Raw genomic sequence first — 6,460 nt, forward strand, 5'->3', positions numbered from 1 at the left:
GTTGGGTCATTCAGACACCCACTAGACATCTGAGGGGTCTATGTAGAGGAGAAGAGAGGACTGGCCGTACTGAGTGAGTTAACCATGTGCTCGCAGACTGTCCCTGCTCAGCGCAGTGCTACTGATGGGGTAACCCTCTGCTAGCAGATTGTCTAGCACAACGCTGCTGATGGGTAAGCCCTATGCTCGCAGATTGTCTCTGTTTAGTGCTGTGTTACAAGTGTTATAACTTTGTACAAGCAGATTGTCCTTGTCTGGATACAGTGGTACCAGTAGTCCAACCCTCTGCTAGCAGAATTTATCTGTCTAGCATAGTGCTGCTAATGATTTAACACTATGCAAGCAGAGAACCCTTGTGGTACTAGTGGTTTAACCCTCTGATAGCAGATGGTCTCTGTCTATTACAGTACCACTAGTGGTTTAACCCTCTGATAGCAGATGGTGTGTGTTAGAGTACCACTAGTGGTTTAACCTTTTGATAGCAGATGGTCTCTGTCTGTTACAGTACCACTAGTGGTTTAACCCTCTGATAGCAGATGGTCTCTGTTACAGTGCCACTAGTGGTTTAACCCTCTGATAGCAGATAGTCTCTGTTACAGTGCAACTAGTGGTTTAACCCTCTGATAGCAGATAGTCTCTGTTACAGTGCCACTAGTGGTTTAACCCTCTGATAGCAGATGGTCTCTGTCTATTACAGTACCACTAGTGGTTTAACCCTCTGATAGCAGATGGTGTGTGTTAGAGTACCACTAGTGGTTTAACCTTTTGATAGCAGATGGTCTCTGTCTGTTACAGTACCACTAGTGGTTTAACCCTCTGATAGCAGATGGTCTCTGTCTGTTACAGTACCACTAGTGGTTTAACCCTCTGATAGCAGATAGTCTCTGTTACAGTGCCACTAGTGGTTTAACCCTCTGATAGCAGATAGTCTCTGTTACAGTGCCACTAGTGGTTTAACCCTCTGATAGCAGATGGTCTCTGTCTATCACAGTACCACTAGTGGTTTAACCTTCTGATAGCAGATGGTCTCTGTCTGTTTCAGTACCACTAGTGGTTTAACCCTCTGATAGCAGATGGTCTCTGTTACAGTGCCACTAGTGGTTTAACCCTCTGATAGCAGATGGTGTATGTTAGAGTACCACTAGTGGTTTAACCCTCTGATAGCAGATGGTCTCTGTTACAGTACCACTAGTGGTTTAACCCTCTGATAGCAGATGGTCTCTGTCTGTTACAGTACCACTAGTGGTTTAACCCTCTGATAGCAGATGGTCTCTGTTACAGTGCCACTAGTGGTTTAACCCTCTGATAGCAGATAGTCTCTGTTACAGTGCCACTAGTGGTTTAACCCTCTGATAGCAGATGGTCTCTGTCTATTACAGTACCACTAGTGGTTTAACCTTCTGATAGCAGATGGTCTCTGTCTGTTTCAGTACCACTAGTGGTTTAACCCTCTGATAGCAGATGGTCTCTGTTACAGTGCCACTAGTGGTTTAACCCTCTGATAGCAGATGGTCTCTGTTACAGTGCCACTAGTGGTTTAACCCTCTGATAGCAGATGGTCTCTGTTACAGTGTCACTAGTGGTTTAACCCTCTGATAGCAGATGGTCTGTGTCTGTTACAGCGCTACTAGTCGTTTGATTTAACCCTCTAGCCAGCAAACTATTTTTTTTTTAAATAAATAAGACATAGCCATTCCCTCGAAGGTTCAGTCAGGGAACTAGAAACTGCAGCCCAAGACTGCAGAAGAAGAAGAAAGAAGAAGGAGAAGGGAGAAAGAAGAAGAAGAAGGAGAAAGAAAGAAGGAGAAGGGAGAAAGAAGAAGAAGGAGAAAGAAAGAAGAAGGAAGAAAGAAGGAGAAGGAAGAAAGAAGAAGAAAAAGGAGAAAGAAAGAAGAAGGAAGAAAGAAGAATAAAGAAAGAAGAAGGAGAGGGGAGAAAGAAGAAAAAGGAAGAACGAAGAAGGATGAGGGAGAAAGAAGAAGGAGAAGAAAGAAAGGAGGAAGAAAGAAGAAAGAGAAGGAAGAAAGAAGGAGAAGGAGGAAGAAAGAAGAAAGAGAAGGAAGAAAGAAAAAGGAGAAGGGAGAAGAAGAAGAAGACGAAGAAGCAGCAGCAGAAGAAGAAGAAGAAGTAAAAAAAAAAAACAAAAAAAACAAGAAAAGCCAAAGAACAGACACCGTGATGGCTGATGTCAACAAAAAGCGTAGACAGATGGTTCGGGACAAGATCCTGTCTCGTTCTGTTTTGAAGGAAAGGGAGGAGAATATAGATGCTGTGTTGATCTCACTTCCTGCTTCTCGATCTTCTCCTCTTCGTCTTTTGACCCCTCCCACCGCCCAACCCTCGCACCCCGCCCCCACCCACTCCATCCCATCCCCCTCTTCTTCTCACTGTGTCTTTTACTGACTGTCACCTCCCCTTGGTTCTCTTACTACCTCCTTCCCCTTACCAGCTGTCGTCGTATTTCTTGTCCCATTCCTTACCTTCATCTTTCACTTTCTTTCCTTTCTTATCATCATCATCATCATCATCATCATCATCATCATCATCATCATCATCATCATCGTCATCATCGTCGTCGTCGTCGTCGTCGTCATCCTCGTCGTCGTCCTCGTCGTCGTCGTCATCATCATCATCATCATTTTCAATTTCTCAAAAGGAGGCCGTCACTGCATTTCCACGTACACTACACCACATCTGGCATGCCAGACAGATTCCTGACAGCAATATGACCCAACGCAAGCTGCTTAGTCAGGCCTTTGGTGCATGCATGCGTATATATATATATATATATATATATATATATATATATATACATAAGCACTCTCAGCTTCCTTCTTCTCCAACGCCATCCATATCAGCTCAGTATGGATATATGACGAATGAAAGAGGGAGAGTGAGGAGGGGGGGGGAGGTGGTGGGGGGAGTGAGTGAGGGGGGTTGAGAAAGAGTGGTCATGAATGATTCACATATATTGTAACTTTTTCTATCGTCACACACGTACTCACATGCATACACAGACACATACACTCACACACAGAGACACACACACAGACACACAGACACAGACACACACACACACACATTTTCACACACACACGTGCGCGCGTGCACAAACACATACGCACACACACACATACACACGCACACACGCAAACACGCGCGCACACACATACAGACACACACACACATATGCACGCACACACATCCACATCCACATGCACACACACACGCACACACACACACACACACACACACACACACACACACGCACGCACGCACACACACACGCACGCACACACACACACACACACACACACACACACACACAGGCACCAATTCCTAGCCCTTCCCCCATCCCCCGCCCCCCCACCCCCTGCCCCCCCTGCCCCCTTTGGGCTCTTTTATATAGAAGTGACATAAGTGCCCCCTTCCATGGCCTCCAAAAGAGAAACGGGAGACAAGACTGAAACAAAAACAAAAACAAAAAAAAAGCGACAGTGGAGGATGCTCAGAGGCACACAAATCACAGAGAGGTGAAAATCCCATGGTTCAAGTCTCGTGGGACTACCGAAGTGCAACACCCTTGCCCCTACCTCCTATCCCCCCCCCCCCCCCCCAAAAAAAAAAAAAAAAAAAAAAAAACAAACAAACAAAAAAACTACCTCATTGATCACGTGACGTCTGCTGTATCTGATGTCTGTCTGTCTGTCTCTCTGATGTCTCTGGTCAACGGGTGTGCAAAGGAGATGTTTCTTCCTCTACAGTTTCTGGTTTTGTCTTTTCGCTCCTTTCCTTCTTTTTTCTTCTGTCTTTTCTGCTTTCCTTTCTTTCTTTTTTCTTCTTTCTTGTCTTGTTTCCTTTCTTTCTTATTTCTTTTCTTTTCTTTCTTTCTCTCTTTTTCCTTCTATCTTGTCTTCCTTTCTTTCATTCTTTTCTTTGCTTTTTTCCCTCTCTTTCTTTCTTTTCTCTTCTTTTCTTTCTTCCTTTCTTTTTATTTATTTTTTTCTCTTTGTTTTCTGTCTTGCCTTCGGTCAGTTCTTTATTTCTGTTCTTTCCTTTCTTCTTTCATTCTTTTCATTCTTTCTTTTGTTTTGTTTTATTTCATTTTATTTTATTTATTTTATGTTCATGTTTTTTTCTGTTTTTTGTTTGTTTTTTTGTTTTTTGTTGTTGTTGTTTTTTATGCGTTCTTCTTTCACGTTGGCCTATTTCTCCAAAAAAGTGTGTGTATGTTAATGTGATTATGTAGTGTGTGTGTATGTGTTAATGTGATTATGTAGTGTGTGTGTATGTGTTAATGTGATTATGTAGTGTGTGCGTTACTATCTAATATCTTCGGCAGGTTGCCAGCTGCTTTGTCCCAACCGTTGCTCGCAAAACTAATCAAGGGGGAGTACCCAGTTCCTTAATTACTAAGGGAAGTCACTGTAGTCAAAGATTGCACTTCGCGATCGATGTCGTCAAGTGTTACATTTTCTTTGTTGTTTACTACTTCCTTCACATGCAGGGTCTTCCTCTTTTTGTTTTATTGTCGTTACGACAATGATAACAACATAACAACAATGATGATAATAACGATGATATGATATGATGATGATTATTATTATTTTGAGAAAAAAGAAGATGATGATACTGTAGATGGCAATGATGAAAATAAAATAAAAAAGCCAAAGAACATCAACAGCACCAAATATTTTTCAGTGATAATATTGATGATTATAACAATAATACTAACGACGACAACAACAACAACAGCAAGGACAACGCCAATGTCGACCAGTGAAATCAATGATTAAACATGGCCATATTTACAATAACAACGACGACGACGATGATGATAAGAAGGAGGAGGACGACGACGATGCTGATGATGACAACAACAACAACAACAATAACAACAACAACCATCATCATCATCTTCATCAGCAGCAGCAGCAGCGTCACCACCACAACCACCACCACCACCACCACCACATCATCATCATCATCATTCATCGAATGAAGAATCGATTTGCTATTACTCTTTTGTTTTCTTCTGCTGTTGAGTTTGTCAGCTAAAGGATGGGAATAAATGATTGATGACGACGCTGCTATCGACGTTATTAGCTTGGGTGTATTTTGTCCCGAAGATTTTTGCGTTAGCAACCCACCTTATTTCATCATCGTCATCATCATCATCACCGTCATCATCATCACCGTCATCACCATCAACATCATCAACTTCTTCTTCTCCTCCTCCTCCTCCTTACACGACCATCATCAGCTTGCTGAGGTATCTCCCAGGTGATGCACGCACCATCATGTTCGTGTTTCCAAAACCAGTTGAACGCTAACACGGTACGGATTACATTGTTTTCAACATGCGTATCGGATCTTCTCGCGTATGAACACGAGGAGAGTTCAGTCACTTGTAGCTCTGCACATAGCTGCAGATAGCTGGAGAAATCTCTTCCCTTCACCCCCTGGATGTATGACGACTGAAAGGTGGAGAGTGAGGGGACGTGGGGTGGGGGGGGGGGGGATAGCCGTCCGACCGAGAAGACTCGAGCGAGAATCTGGCACTTTGGCCGGTCATTCGGCCACCGCACTCATCTTTGCTATTATCATCCTTGACAGGGAGACGTGCATGGAGCATATAAAAAAAGGGTTTGACTGCCTGGGTTCTTTCAAAACAGGATACAAAAAACAAGAAAAAAAATTATGAACCCACTTTGGAGAGAAGTTGAGTACGAGTACTCTGAGCTTTTCCTCTCCCAAGTGGGTTCATAATTTACTCAACTTCTCCTCTCCCAAGTGGGTTCATAATTTTTTTTCCTCTTTTTTTTTTTTGTATCCTGAAATGTGAATGGTTTATCATCACATTTAAAAAAAAAAGGTTAAATTTCTTCCACCATACAATACATTAACATACAATCCTCGTCATTGTACCACAAAGTAGCAATACTTTCTTCTCCTGAAGAATCTCAATTCAATAACAACCTAAAGATTCCTCGACAGTACAAACATTAAGTGTGAACAAATAGTCAGCAGTGTTTTCGAGAAGAGACGGATAGGAATAGGTTACATAATATGTGGACTTTTTGATGCTAGACATCTATGTCACTCTCACCTACACACACACACACACACACACACACACACACACACACACACACACACACACACACACGGAAGGAGAGAGAGAGGTGGGGGGGGGGGGGGAGAGGAAAAAAAAGGGTTATACACTGCTGACTTTTAATGGCACAGGAGCATTATATACTTCAACTCGATGCAACAGAAGAAGAAGAAGGCGCTGCAAGAATTCACCTATCGCCGTAAAAAAAGAAAGAAAAAAAAAAGAAAAAGACAGTTTCAGTTTCAGTAGCTCAAGGAGGCGTGACTGTGTTCGGACAAATCCATATACGCTACACCACATCTCCCAACGCGCTTAGTCAGGCCTTGAAAAAGAAAAAAAAAAAAC

This window comes from Babylonia areolata, chromosome 26 (assembly GCF_041734735.1).
Source record: "Babylonia areolata isolate BAREFJ2019XMU chromosome 26, ASM4173473v1, whole genome shotgun sequence".
In the NCBI taxonomy this organism is placed as follows: domain Eukaryota; kingdom Metazoa; phylum Mollusca; class Gastropoda; order Neogastropoda; family Buccinidae; genus Babylonia; species Babylonia areolata.